Source organism: Ipomoea nil, unplaced genomic scaffold (genome assembly GCF_001879475.1).
Source record: "Ipomoea nil cultivar Tokyo-kokei standard unplaced genomic scaffold, Asagao_1.1 scaffold3314, whole genome shotgun sequence".
Lineage (NCBI taxonomy): Eukaryota > Viridiplantae > Streptophyta > Magnoliopsida > Solanales > Convolvulaceae > Ipomoea > Ipomoea nil.
Genome location: NW_017619742.1, coordinates 7,199,398 through 7,214,517, shown reverse-complemented (window position 1 = coordinate 7,214,517; position 15,120 = coordinate 7,199,398).

Below are 15,120 nucleotides of genomic sequence, written 5' to 3'. Positions count from 1 at the left end.
ACACTTTCAAACGCAATTGACAACAACACGTAGACAATTTAACGGATCCAAAAGCGGGAACATACGACACATAACCTATCATGCTTTATTAAACATAATCAACACCCAAACATACGAATTCCCGCCCAATATACCAAGAATAATACCATACGAGTTCCACGATACAACCTAGAATTCTAATTACTTTTAAATCAACAAGAACACAATTCATCTTCTAATATCAAGATTCGGTAGGAATATCACATAAACATCAAGAACATCATATAATCATCAAGAACATCAAGAATACCATATAATCATCAAGAACCTCTTATCATCAATATCATCAAGATTACCCATGGAATCATAACACCAATTATTAAGATCAATATAACGAATCATCAACACACAAGAATATGGGGGAAATCCCTAGAGGGGAATCATAGCTATGAAAATAGGTTTTGTTGAGACATGGGTTACCTCTTAGCCTTAATTAATTCCTTGGCTATGAAGGGTCTTTCTTTAAGCTTTCTTCTTTCTTGATTCCTCCTAGGGGAATTCTTGGAATTCTTGGTGTGGTGAGAGATTATTGTGGTGGGGGTTCTAGGTGCCTCCTATGTTCCCTATTTATATATCTAAGAGTCTTACTTAGAGTCCAAATACTATAAGCTTGCTAACTCTATTCCTTTTAGGACTAGGGGTTGGGTTTAGAGATGAGGGCCCACAGACTATGGTGGGCCTTTTCCTAATTAATTATTGTAATTTAATTCTTTGTTTTGGGCAATTGGTTAAATGATTAATTGGTTTTAGGGGTCGTAACACAGGGTGTTACAACTACAGTGGTGGAATACCACAAACGATTCTTCGAACTAGCTCATTTCGCACCTGAATTGGTGCCCGCATAGGCGACTAAAGTAGAGAAGTTTGTGGCGGGTCTCAACTTCGAAGCTCGACAGGCTCTAACCGTAAGTAAGCCCAGAATCCTCAACGAGGCTTACGCTAGCGCCACCAACCTTCACCGAATCCCAACCTCTACAATGGAGAGTTTAGGACCAGATTCGGAAAAGGAGTAACGGAAATGGGAGACCACCTGTAAAGAGAACTAGATCACGAATTAAATGCAAGGAAGTGGAGTAGAGCATGAACAACACCTTTGCTTAATCTTTACTGCGAGGAAAGTATATCATGTTGACTTGTGAACCCTTTGCCTCAGCTTAAAATATCATTCGCCCTTGAATCCCAGCTTCTCGATATTCCTAATTGTTGAAACCCTTGCCTCGAATCCTTGGTTATTCTTGAAAGCAATTAAACACCCGTTATGCCTTTACTTACTCTTTGTTGCATCTAATTCATCATTGGAAACCCTAAATCGTTATGAACCTGGAATCATTGCCATTGCTCAAATTTTGTATCCCTCTCTTTTGAACCCTTTCTAAAACCCTACAAGTAGTGTAAACCCCTTCTCCATTGAGGGACCCATTCTACCCTTTCAAAACTAAAAGGGGCCATCAGTTCGTCTTTACGTCATAATTTAACGAAGCTACAAACAGGAATAATTGCTCGAAGTCAAGAATCCTTAACCCCATTGAGGGACCCATTCTACCCTTTCAAAACTCATTCTTGATTCCTTATTTCAAATGATACCATACAAGGTGGCAACCTTATTTCCTAAGTTGCAACTTTGAAAACTTTGATCCTATTTCCTAAATTGACTTTGTCCTCAAGTTTGAAACCCGAATCTTCCACTCTCAGTATCCTTCCAACCCCAATCTTCTCCAAAACCTAGTATACGTAGATATATAATTATATATTCTCCCCCGTAGGATATTTTCCCTTTATAACCACCGTACTAGTTTTGACTCCTTATCCCCAAAATACTTTCTAAGCTTCGGGGATGAAGCTTCTTGTGAGGGGGGGAGAGTGTAACACCCCGTGTTACGCCCTTTAATTCCAGATTATTTATTTAATTAATTAATTCCGTTAAAGAATAGTTAAAAAGAATTTAATCTGGTCAGGATCACTTAATTAATTAATGTGGTCCATGAAGGACCGTGGACCCTTAATAAGAACTTTATGTTTATTAGGAATAAAGAAAGTGGGTCTTTGCTACTCAGTTTCTAATTAGGAATCCTAGACCTATATACCTGTTAGGAACAGAAAATAAGCTTTTACTATTCAGACTCTGATTAGGATTCCTAACTCTATAAATAGGGGATTAGAAAGCAGTTAGAACCCTTACCACCCATAGTTATATTACACAAAATTATTCCCAAGAGATTCCCCACCACCTAGCCTAAGGAGATCAATCGGATGGAAATCTTAGAGAAGAACCTTAATAGCCAAGGAAGGATTAATTAAGGCTAAGAGGTAACCCATGTCTCAAAAAAACCTATTTTCCTTGCTATATCTTATTTATTGGCTCCTTTGATAATCGTATGTGTAATTCTGTGATTGAGTCTTGATAGAGCCCTTGCATAGGATTTATATTGTGCTTATTTGATAATCTTGATGTTCTTAATATTGTGATTGAATATATGTATTATCTCGTATTTTAATTATGTCTAGAGCCCTAGGGTTTATATCGTGAACTTCATATTATGATGTTCGTGGTATGTTTGAGTGGGATTATGCATGATCGGGTGTTGAGTCTAGCCTAGGACTTGTGTTTAGTACTTTGCATATAGATTTCTTGATATTCTTGTGGTTCCGGATGCTCCTGAACCGATATATGATTAATGTTGGGTCTTGGCATGTTTAGGAATCATGTTAGAACGTATTTGGTATAATTCTTGGTTTAATTCTGTTAATTGAATCCGTGGTGTTGTCGTTATTTGTTTGAACGTGTCTGGACATGGTTTCGGGTTCCACGAGTGACCCTGGGGCCGAAAAGTTGTCTGTGTATCAGTGGGGGGTAGGTGGGGGCATGGGTACCCGCCACCTACCCGCTGCCCGTGCATACTGTTCTAGCGGGCGGTCGGTGGGTTGGCGACTGCCCGCCGGGCACCCGCTGGAACAGTGAGTCGCCGCCGGCAGGTGGCCGGCGGGTGGTCCTCCACCTGCCACCCACCCGCTGGAAACTTGTCGTGGTTAGTGGTGTTTTTCCCTGTTTGATGTTTCCTCGTGTGCCGTTGTACCCCGTTTGTCGTGTATGAGTCTCGTTTGATGTTTTGAATACCATTCTGGGAATTTATGTGTATTACGTGTCGTTGTTGTTATGTCTTGATTGCTATTGATTGATTATGTGTTGATTGATTGAATGATGATGAGTATCATGGTCATTGCACAATGGTCGGTGTGACTGATTGATGATGATGATGATGATGATGAGATTGTGATTGGTAGAAATGAATTGTTGGCGTTTGGCACCACTTGTGCCCGGTCATTGTACTAAAGGTACAGGCCTAGCGGTTACTGTGCTAAAGGCACAAACCCACCTTAGACCTGCTTGTTGTTGAACATGGGTTAGGTTATAAGTGCTGCGGTGTCATGTTAGGGCTATATGCGCGGACCCCTTGATATAGGCACTAGAGGTGCGGATCATGTGAATGGCACTGCGGCACCATCTTGATATGTTGGTGGTTGAAAGGTGGTTTGTCGGTGGGGGCATGTAGTTGCTCGGAGGAATAAGGGAGGCGATATAAGGGTGGCCTAGAGGTATAGGTTGGAACTGATATAAGGACGGAGGGGAGCTACAAGGTTGGAACTTGGTATAAGGTTGGAAGATGGATTGTGTGCCTTGATGTTTACTTGCTAAATTGAGTGCCTTGAATTCCCTTTGTGTCTTTATTTGTCATTTATATGTCTATCTGTCTATTATGTCTTGTATTGTGTTCTTAGGATGCATGCCAGTCTTATGATTGTTCCCTAATATCGAGTCTGTTATTGTGTCTTGATTCTTGATCTTAGATTTAAATTATATTCTCGTAAGTATATATGTATTCCAGTTTCAAAATGATTTCTTAAATCTACCTATATTGTACTTAACGCGTTCGAGTGGGTTTGTGACACCCCGTAATCCAAATTCAATTATGGGATTAATTAAGTAATTAATCCTAAACCAATTGGTATTTTAATTCCTAAAAATCTTGAAAATTCAATAGTCGGAGACTAGTAATTGGCTAGTCAACCCCAAAGTCAAAGTTGTACCTTGAGCTTTGAGAGGAGTTTCCTTGTTCCCTTACACCCCTTCATTTTAGTAAGGGTATTCATGACTTTTCACCTTGTGTTAGTAATGCAAGCTAACCTAGTAGACAATTCTCATTTCTCTCCTTACACTTTCCAAACTTTAGCTCTATCTTCTCTCTAAAAAGGTAGATAGCTTTTCTTCCAAGCCAAGTTGAAGCTTTGTCAAATTTTCAAGAGTTGTCTCCAAGATTCTACCTTTCATACATTTGGGCATCTAGGAGGGTAAGGTCTATGTTCATCTTGTGTTTTTAGTGTTTTCTTAGGTGTCTTTTCTTAAAGATAGAATCTTTATGATCTTTTGGTGTGTTGTTGAAGTGGGTTTGGAAGGTGAGCCTTATTAGGAGCTTGGTGAAGTGTTAAGTGAAGGATTTTGTCTACAAGAGGTAACCCATGCTCTACAAAATCTATTTTGTTTACCTATATGATGATTTCTTGGATTCTACATGTGTTTTGCTATGAAATGTGAGTGTTTATGCATTGTCTTGTGAAAATGCATATCTAGAGCTTGTGTTTAGGGTTCTTGTATGCCATTGCTTGGCTATTCCTTTGATTCAAGTCATTTTGTTGTATTTGGTGAGATTTGGCATGTTTTGGACTTGAATTTGAGCTTGGAGTTGAAAATCCCCGAAGGGATTATTTTGGTGTACAGGTACGTACCCGCGGGCGGGCGGCGGGTAGGAGACGTGGGTATGTACTTGCGGGCGGAACCGCGGGTAGGGGCCTACCCATGGGCCCACCCGCGGGGAACATATGTTGGCTTGGCGTGGATTTGTTCCCCGTGATTCTTTTGACTCGGTATTTGGTCTTTTGACTTCCCGATGTTCTTTTGTGGAACTATTTGAGTGTCATCTTATGTTTTGTATGTCTAGAACTATATGATAGGAATCCATGTAGGTTTTGGTGTCTTGAATCGTGCTAAGTGTTCAACATTGTGTTTCGTTGAACCGTGATGAGTCTTGTGCGTTCTTCGGAACTACGTTTGGTTTACCCGTTTGATAAGCATGCTAGTTCGGTGTTTAAATGCTAGCGTGTGTGTTGTTTGTACCTTCCTATTGTTGATGATAACTTGTGTTATTCGTCGTTGTTGTTGGACTGTGATCCATTCCTTAATTGAGTATGGTTTCATATCTTTGTTGTGATCCGTTGATTGATTCCTGTTGAGGTGTGGTGTGTGTGGCTTTACCTGGATTGCACGATTAGTGGTATGGGACACTAGTCACCAAGGTATTGCAGTGGTCCTCGTGGTGGCCATGACGTGATTATGGAGTTTGTGACCTGAGTGATGGGTTCACGTATTTCTTGGGTGGCATGTGTTGCCGTGTGTGTGATCGGTACCCTCATGTACTATGAAATCGGTGGTCTTGTTGGTGGTCATTGGTGGGGGGACGGCGGTCCCAGGAGGGAAAAGGTTGGACTTGGTTGTACAGGGGTCCTGGAGGTAATGGTTGGAACTAGACATAAGGTTGGGGGTAGCCATAAGGTTGGAACCGGGCATAAGGAAGGCATCTCAATTCGTGATGTGTGATGTCACGAAGGCTTGTGTAGCCGTTGTTGTGTATTCCTCTAGTTTGTGACGTGTGTAGTCACAAAGGCATGTGTTGCCATCAGTTGTGTCCTATCTCTTGTGTTATGCATGTCGGGTGTTAATCTATTGTGTAATGATAGATTATACCTTGAGCCGTCCTTGTGAGTCGTTGTTGTCCTTTGTGGTCTTGGGATGTGTTCCCATACCTTGTTGTGAGTGCTTTGAGTCTTGTGTTGACCTTTGCTCTTGGTTTTGAACTTATATATATGTATTCCGTTTCGTAAAGGGCTTTACAAACGTATATCTTATCTATGTATGATATTTCACAAGTATTGGTGGGTTACCAACATCATTCGCTGACCGGGCATCGTCCCATCTTTTATGTGTTTCTTTCAGGTGATGTTTAGACGAGAGCGCAGTTTAGTGCCAGCTAGTGTAGCTCCTTTCTTGTGTTTTGTGGCCTGTGAGCCCAGTTTAGACTTAGTTGTAACACCCCCCCTCCCCCCCAAAACATGCTATATAAAATGCCTTAACACATGCAGATAACACAACTAAACACTAGCACAGCGGAAGATTAAAAGATAACTGGATAAACGTAAATCTCAAACAGGGGGTGATACGCCACGTTTACCAACAACGATAAACGCTACGGCAAAAACTACATGGTTCACAACTATCCCAAAACTCACATGTCTATAACTAAATCGGCTCACAGGCCGTAAGTCAAACGAAAGGAACTATACTATCGGCACTAGACATCGCGCTCGTTTAGACATCACCTGAAAGAACACAACAAAAAACATGGGACGACGCCCGGTCAGCGAATAATGCTGGTAACCCACCAATACCTGTTAAAGATCATACATAGATAGGATATATATATATATATATATATATATATATATATATATATATATATATATATATATATATATATATATATATATATATATATATATATATATATACAAAATCATTTCAAAACGGAATACATATATATAAGTGTAAAACCAAGAGCAAACACCAACTCAAGACTCAACACTCTCAAAGATAACACGGGAACACATCCCAAGACCACAAAGGGCAACAACAACTCAAGGATAAAGACACGACAAATGGCAACACATGCCTAGGCGCACACGCCTTTGTAACTACACACGTCACAAGAAGAGAACACACAACCACGGCTACACAAGCCCTCGTGACATCACACATCACGAGTTGATATGCCTTCCTTATGCCCTGTTCCAACCTTATGGCTACCCCCAACCTTATATCTAGTTCCAACCTTTACCTCCAGGACCCCTGTACACCAAGTCCAACCTTATTCCCCTGGGAACCGTCGTTCCCCCTCCAACAGTCCTCCAACAAAACCACCGATTTCATAGTACACGAGGTACCGTACACACACATGGAAACACATGCCCTGGATAACACATGTTATCCCAGTAATAATCACGTGAACCTTACACAAAGGCCACAGCTCCATAATTACGTTACGGCCACCACGAGGACCGCTGCAATACCTTGGTGACTAGTGTCCCATACCACTAATCGTGCAATCCAGGTAAAGCCACACACGCATCACACCTCAACAAGAATCAATCAACGGATCACAACGAAGGAATGAAACATACTCAATCAAGGAATGGGTCACAGCCCAACAACAACAACGATGAATAACACAAGTTATCATCAACCAAACGGAAGGTACAAACAACACTCACGCTAGCATTTAGACACCAAACTAGCATGCTTATCAAACGGGTAAACCAAAGGTAGTTCCGAAGAACACACAAGACTCATCACGGTTCAACGAAACACAATGTTGAACACTTAGCACGATTCAAGACACCAAAGTCCTACATGGAAGCCTACCATATAGTTCTAGACATACGAAACATCAAGAAGACACTCAAATAGTTCCACAAAGAACATCGGGAAGTCAAAAGACCAAATACCGAGTCAAAAGAATCACGGGGAACAAATCCCCACCATCACCACTTGTGTACCCGCGGGTGGACCCACGGGAAGTGCCCCACCCGTGGTTCCGCTCGCGGGAACACATTCCCACAAGGCCCGTACCCGCGGGTGGGGCGACGGGTGGTGCCCCGCCCGCCGTTCTGCCCGCGGGTACAATCCTGTACCTCAACAACACACTTCGCGAAATTCATCTCCAAATACACAAATTAAAGAACAAAACATGCCAAATCTCACCCAATACAATAAAATGACTTGAATCATAGGAAATGCCAAGCAATGGCACACAAGAACCCTAAACACAAGCTCTAGACATGCATTTTCACAAGACAAATGCATAAACACTCACATTTCATAGCAAAACACAAGTAGAATCCAAGAAATCACATATAGGTAAGCAAAATAGATTTTGTAGAGCATGGGTTACCTTTTGTAGACTAAAAGACTTCACTTTACACCTCAACAAGCTCCTCACAAGGCTCACTTTCCAAACCCACTTCAAGAACAAACCAAAAGATCATAAAGATCCTACCTTTAAGAAAAGACACCTAAGATGGAACCAAAAACACAAGATGGACTTAGATCTTACCCTCCTAGATGCCCAAACAGGTGAAAGGTTGAATCTTGGAAGCAACTCTTGAAGTCTTGGCAAGGTCTCAACTTGGCTTGGAGGATAAGCTACTCACCTTTTTAGAGAGAAGGTAGAGCTAAACTTTTAGAAAGTGTAAGGGATAGAATGAAGATGTCTACTAGGTTAGGTTACAATACTAACACTATGTGTAAGGTCAAGAATGCCCTTACTAACATTAGGAAATGTAAGGAACAAGGGAACTCCCTTCAAAGCTCAAGGTACAAGTTTGACTTTGGGATTGACTAGTCAAATACTAGTCCTCAAGTATTAAATTTCAGGATTTTAGGAATTAATTCCTCAATTGAAATAGAATTAATTACTTAATTAATCTATTATTTGAATTTGGATTTCGGAGTGTCACATCCTCTCCCCCTTCAAAGAAGCTTCGTCCCCGAAGCTTGGGTACGATGAATTAGAAACAAACGGTGATAGGAAACAACATCTATGGTTTTAGATGTTGAATTATGCAAATGTTAGCCTGTGCGTTCATCTCTGGATGAGCGTGGCATAACACCCCTTTTACTTCCAGTTTATATATTCCTCTTTCAGTCTTCCGCTGTGTTGATGTTTTGTTTAGATATCTGCATATTTAAGGCTTTAATTAGCTTGGAAAATTAGGGGGTGTTACAGTTGGTATCAGAGCCTAGGTTTGAGCCTAGGAGGGTAAAGTCTAGACTTCTAAGTGGCTAAGTGTGGTTTGAGACCTTAAAGCGACCTTAAGAATCTAAGTGTTAGGCTTAGGACTCTAGGTTGGGCGGTGAGCTGAGTGTTGCTTTCAGTTATGTGCTTGTTTGTTGTCTTTTTGGTAACCGTGTTGTTGTTGTAGAAGTTTGCGATGCCTCCTCGTCCACGAACGCGTACCCCGGAGACCCCGACAAATGAGCAGCTTGCCTAGAACCTGCAGCAGTTGACACAGACGATGCAGACTCTTAGTGAGGCATTGCTGAACAACAACCATCCCGTGCCACCTCCTCAACCTGCTGGGCACAGGGATATGAGTCGTTTGGTGTCGGGTCACAGACCACCGACCTTCGTGGGTGAAGAAGACCTGGTAGTTTTGGAGGAATGGATGAGAGTGTTCGATAAGATCTTCGCGGTTGTGGGTTGTCTTGAGGAGAGAAGGGTAGAATTGGCAACGTTCTACTTCTGTCATGAGGCTGATCTGTGGTGGATTCACGAGGGTCCGACCTACCTTGAGGAGCCTGAGTTCGATTGGTCTGCGCTTAAGGATAGGATGCGCGAGAGGTTTTACCCGGCACACGTGCGAGCCGCCATGTATGAGGAATTCCTCCACCTTCAGCAAGGATCTCTGTCAGTGGTCGAGTACCACAAGAAGTTTTTGGAGTTGGCGCGCTTCGCTCGGATGCTCGTGCCTACGGAGCTTGCTAAGGTTGAGAAATTCGTTGCCGGCTTGAATTATGAGGCACGAAAGGCTTTGACTGTGAGCAGGCCGAGTTCTCTCAAGGATGCTTATCTGAGTGCCGCGGATTTGTACCGTGTTCAGCAGCTTCAGCGAGGATCTTTTGAGCTAGCGAGGAAGAGGACCGAGAGCGGAGGTTCTTCCGCCTTCAAAAAGCCACGACCGAGTTTTCAAGCTAAGAATGTGTCATCTATCAAGCTAAGACGTTTGCACGTGGGCCAAGATTGCAATGGTCAAGCGTTCCGTTGCTTTCGTTGCGGAGATAGGGGCCACAAAGTTGCCGAGTGCCCTCACCAGGCCAATCAAAGGGCGCTGCCGCCACCCCTAGAAGCCGGAGGAGCAGCTGTGTTCCGTTGCTTTCGTTGCGGAGATAGGGGCCACAAAGTTGCCGAGTGCCCTCACCAAGCCAATCAAAGGGCGCTGCCGCCACCCCCAGAAGCCGGAGGAACAGCTGGGGCCAGGTCATCGGGGAGAGTCTTCGTGATGGGGCGTTCGCAGGCGGAGACCGAGGGTTTGGTGGAGGAGGAGCAGCTGGGGCCAGGTGATCGGGGAGAGTCTTCGTGATGGGGCGTTCGCAGGCGGAGACCGAGGGTTTGGTGGGGGAGGAGCTAGCAGGTAATTCTTTTCTAGCCTGCCTTGCGTGTTGCCTTGAGGAGCTAGCAGGTAATTCTTTTCTAGCCTGCCTTGCGTGTTGCCTTGTGTTTCTTCGTTGTCTACTTGATAATGATTGATTCTTTTGGAATAGTTTTATGAGTAAGCCTCGTGATGGAGTTTGTTATTCATTCTTAAAATGAGTCATGCTTTGGTTAATTTTTATAACCTTTGTATTTTTAGTTATTCATTCTTGTGTGGCTTTAAAGTCAAGTATAATATTTACTTGCAAGCCTTGAGTTTTGAACCCGGGTATACTCCTTGCCAACCCAACTCTTAAACCACTTGAGCTAATTATCTTTCTTGAAACCCACCTAATTTTAATCCCATCTAAACTATAAATTTCCACTTTACCCAAATTCTCAAATTAAATCATCTTTTCCCAATCTTTCCCCAAATCCCTAAAATTACCAAATTTTCCCTTTCCCCCTCCCCTCTCCCTACCCGTGGAAGTTCAGCCGACCACCCCCCTCCCTTAACCCGTCGCCACCCCACCGTCGCCAAGGCCAAGCCACCGTCGCCGCCGGAGTCTCGCCGTCGACCAGCCGTGCCGCCGCGAAGCCGAGCCGTGAGAAGGAGAGCAGCGAGAAGAGAGAGAGAAGAAGAAAAAGGGGAGAGAAACTTTGGTTTCATTTTTGTTGAGCTTTGGGTCATCTCCTATCATGCCTAGAAGGTCAATTTTGGCAAGGAAAGCGGAATGGGTGGATGCCCATTACCTCGTTCTTGAAGGTAAGGCCTTTGACCCGGAATTTTTTCCTAATTCTTTGTTGGATATGCTTAGATTCCAAGGTTTGTTGGATGGGTTCCTCGCCATAAGGGCCGAGACTTACCCCAGTTTGGTTAAGGAATTTTATCATCACATGGTTGTGACAAAGGATGGTGATAAGCTTGAAATCGCTTCTAAAGTGAGAGGCGTGAAAGTAGTTCTGTCTGAAAAGAGGCTAGCTCAGCTTTTGAGTCTATCTGCTTCGGGAGTTGCTCAATATAGCGATAACTCGTGGATTAATACGGATACCATGGGGTACCAGGACAATTTGAGTTACTTGTTGGGTCGCACGTGTGGTTTTACTCAAGCTTCAAGACCGGAGAAAAAGTGGTTGTCCGCGGAGCAAAGGATCTTGGTTATGCTGGTGTCGGACTGTTTGTTACCCAATAACAACAAAAGTATGTTGTTGGGAAAGTTGGAGTGCACCTTTGCCTTTTGCCTTAAGAATATGGTCAAGTTCGATCTGCCAACTTTGATGTTGCAACATATGGTTTTCTGCCGTGATCATAACCGAAAAATCCTACCGTATGGGATGGTGTTGAGCTGGATCCTTGTTAGGAAAGGTGTAAGTGTTGATGGTTGTGTACCGAAGGCCGTGGGAAAGTTGGTGTTGGATGCCACCAATCTTCGAAGTTGCAACTTTTTTTAGTTGGACGATGGTGATTACATCACTCTCGAAGAAGTTGCAAGGAAATCCCCCGAAGAAAGAGCCGAGTCAGCCGAGCTTGGGATTCATGCTGGGAATTTGAACCTCGCAGTCTAGAGTTTGGGAGGCGATGAAGAATATGAGGGTGAAGCAGGCCGTGAGGAAGACGTGGAAGTACCGGAAGCTGCCGAGGCCGAGGAAAGTGATTCTGAAAGCGAAGAAAATCGAAGAAGAAAGGAAGCCCGCACCAAAAGTGAGCATGATGCCATGACGCATGAGGAACGTGTAGTCACCTTGCTTCATCAACAGAACCGCATGATCGAAGAAGGCTTCGCTTTCATGAAGACGCAGTTTGTTGCCGTGCACCAAAGGCTAGATCAGATTGAGGCCAGTTCAAGCCGTAGAGGTGGGGATGATGAAGAATCCGAGGAGAGCACCGATGAGTCAGAGAGCAAGTCGTTCTAGCTCGGTGTTGTGGTAATCTTGTCCACCTTTTCTTAGTTGTTGTTATCTTCTTAGTTGTTGTTACCGTTGGTAGTTGCTTGTTGTTTGCTTTGTGTGCTTGCTCTTGCTTGTTTGTTTTGTTGAGTAGCTAGTTTTGTGGTTGGTGCTTTGAAATAGTTTTAGTTCGTAGTTGTTGGCTAGAAGTTGGTGGTTGTGTTTGGTTTAGAGTTTGATATGCTCAATAAATCCGTTGGTTAAATTTCTCCAATTCTTGTTTTAGTATACCTTCCTTCTTGCTTTGAGTCCTTGTGAATCCTTTTGGGTTTTGACTAAAAGAGATTGTTCTTGGCATTCTTGTCACATAGTTGTTTCATCTCACCGTTTGTCTTAATTCGTCGTACCCAAGCTTCGGGGACGAAGCTTCTTTGAAGGGGGAGAGGATGTGACACCCCGTAATCCAAATTCAGTTATGGGATTAATTAAGTAATTAATCCTAAACCAATTGGTATTTTAATTCCTAAAAATCCTGAAAATTCAATAGTCGGGGACTAGTAATTGACTAGTCAACCCCAAAGTCAAAGTTGTACCTTGAGCTTTGAGAGGAGTTCCCTTGTTCCCTTACACCTCTTCATTTTAGTAAGGGTATTCATGACTTTTTACCTTGTGTTAGTAATGCAAGCTAACCTAGTAGACAATTCTCATTTCTCTCCTTACACTTTCCAAACTTTAGCTCTATCTTCTCTCTAAAAAGGTAGATAGCTTTTCTTCCAAGCCAAGTTGAAGCTTTGTCAAATCTTCAAGAGTTGTCTCCAAGATTCTACCTTTCATACATTTGGGCATCTAGGAGGGTAAGATCCATGTTCATCTTGTGTTTTTAGTGTTTTCTTAGGTGTCTTTTCTTAAAGATAGAATCTTTATGATCTTTTGGTGTGTTGTTGAAGTGGGTTTGGAAGGTGAGCCTTATTAGGAGCTTGGTGAAGTGTTAAGTGAAGGTTTTTGTCTACAAGAGGTAACCCATGCTCTACAAAATCTATTTTGCTTACCTATATGATGATTTCTTGGATTCTACATGTGTTTTGCTATGAAATGTGAATGTTTATGCATTGTCTTGTGAAAATGCATATCTAGAGTTTGTGTTTAGTGTTCTTGTATGCCATTGCTTGGCTATTCCTTTGATTCAAGTTATTTTGTTGTATTTGGTGAGATTTGGCATGTTTTGGACTTGAATTTAAGCTTGGAGTTGAAAATCCCCGAAGGGATTATTTTGGTGTACAGGTACGTACCCGCGGGCGGAACGGCAGGCAGTGGCCTACCAGCCGCCCACTCGCGGGGTACAAGTGAGACGTGGGTATGAACCCGCGGGGAACATATGTTGGCTTGGCGGGGATTTGTTCTCCGTGATTCTTTTGACTCGGTATTTGGTCTTTTGACTTCCCGATGTTCTTTTGAGGAACTATTTGTGTGTCTTCTTGATGTTTCGTATGTCTAGAACTATATGGTAGGAATCCATGTAGGTTTTGGTGTCTTGAATTGTGCTAAGTGTTCAACATTGTGTTTCGTTGAACCGTGATGAGTCTTGTGCGTTCTTCGGAACTACGTTTGGTTTACCCGTTTGATAAGCATGCTAGTTCGGTGTTTAAATGCTAGCGTGTGTGTGGTTTGTACCTTCCTATTGTTGATGATAACTTGTGTTATTCATCATTGTTGTTGGACTATGATCCATTCCTTGATTGAGTATGGTTTCATATCTTCATTGTGATCCGTTGATTGATTCCTATTGAGGTGTGGTGTGTGTGGCTTTACCTGGATTGCATGATTAGTGGTATGGGACACTAGTCACCAAGGTATTGCAGTGGTCCTCGTGGTGGCCATGACGTGATTATGGAGTTTGTGACCTGAGTGATGGGTTCACGTATTTCTTGGGTGGCATGTGTTGCCGTGTGTGTGATCGGTACCCTCGTGTACTATGAAATTGGTGGTCTTGTTGGTGGTCGTTGGTGGGGGACGACGGTCCCAGGAGGGAAAAGGTTGGACTTGGTTGTACAGGGGTCCTGGAGGTAATGGTTGGAACTAGACATAAGGTTGGGGGTAGCCATAAGGTTGGAACCGGGCATAAGGAAGGCATCTCAATTCGTGATGGGTGATGTCACGAAGGCTTGTGTAGCTGTTGTTGTGTATTCCTCTAGTTTGTGACGTGTGTAGTCACAAAGGCATGTGTTGCCATCAGTTGTGTCCCATCTCTTGTGTTATGCATGTCGGGTGTTAATCTATTGTGTGATGATAGATTATACCTTGAGCCGTCCTTGTGAGTCGTTGTTGTCCTTTGTGGTCTTGGGATGTGTTCCCATACCTTGTTGTGAGTGCTTTGAGTCTTGTGTTGACCTTTGCTCTTGGTTTTGAACTTATATATATGTATTCCGTTTCGTAAAGGGCTTTACAAACGTATATCTTATCTATGTATGATATTTCACAAGTATTGGTGGGTTACCAGCATCATTCGCTGACCGGGCGTCGTCCCATCTTTTATGTGCTTCTTTCTGGTGATGTTTAGACGAGAGCGCGGTTTAGTGCCAGCTAGTGTAGCTCCTTTCTTGTGTTTTGTGGCCTGTGAGCCCAGTTTAGACTTAGTACTTTGAACATGTATTGTAACACCCCAAAATTTTGAAACTTTTGAAGCTTATATAATAAAGGTGAAATCTCATTAATTCCCAAAATATAATACAAAGAGTATGGGGTGCTATGCCACACCTGAGCTAGAGAACTCAGGTGCACAGGCTAACTAACTATTATCCTCAATAATGTAAATACATAATCATGGCACGCAGGCCGAAAGGGAAATTAACTACTACTATGCTTCAAGGTTCTAGCGCACTCCAGTGTCTACTCTTCTGTG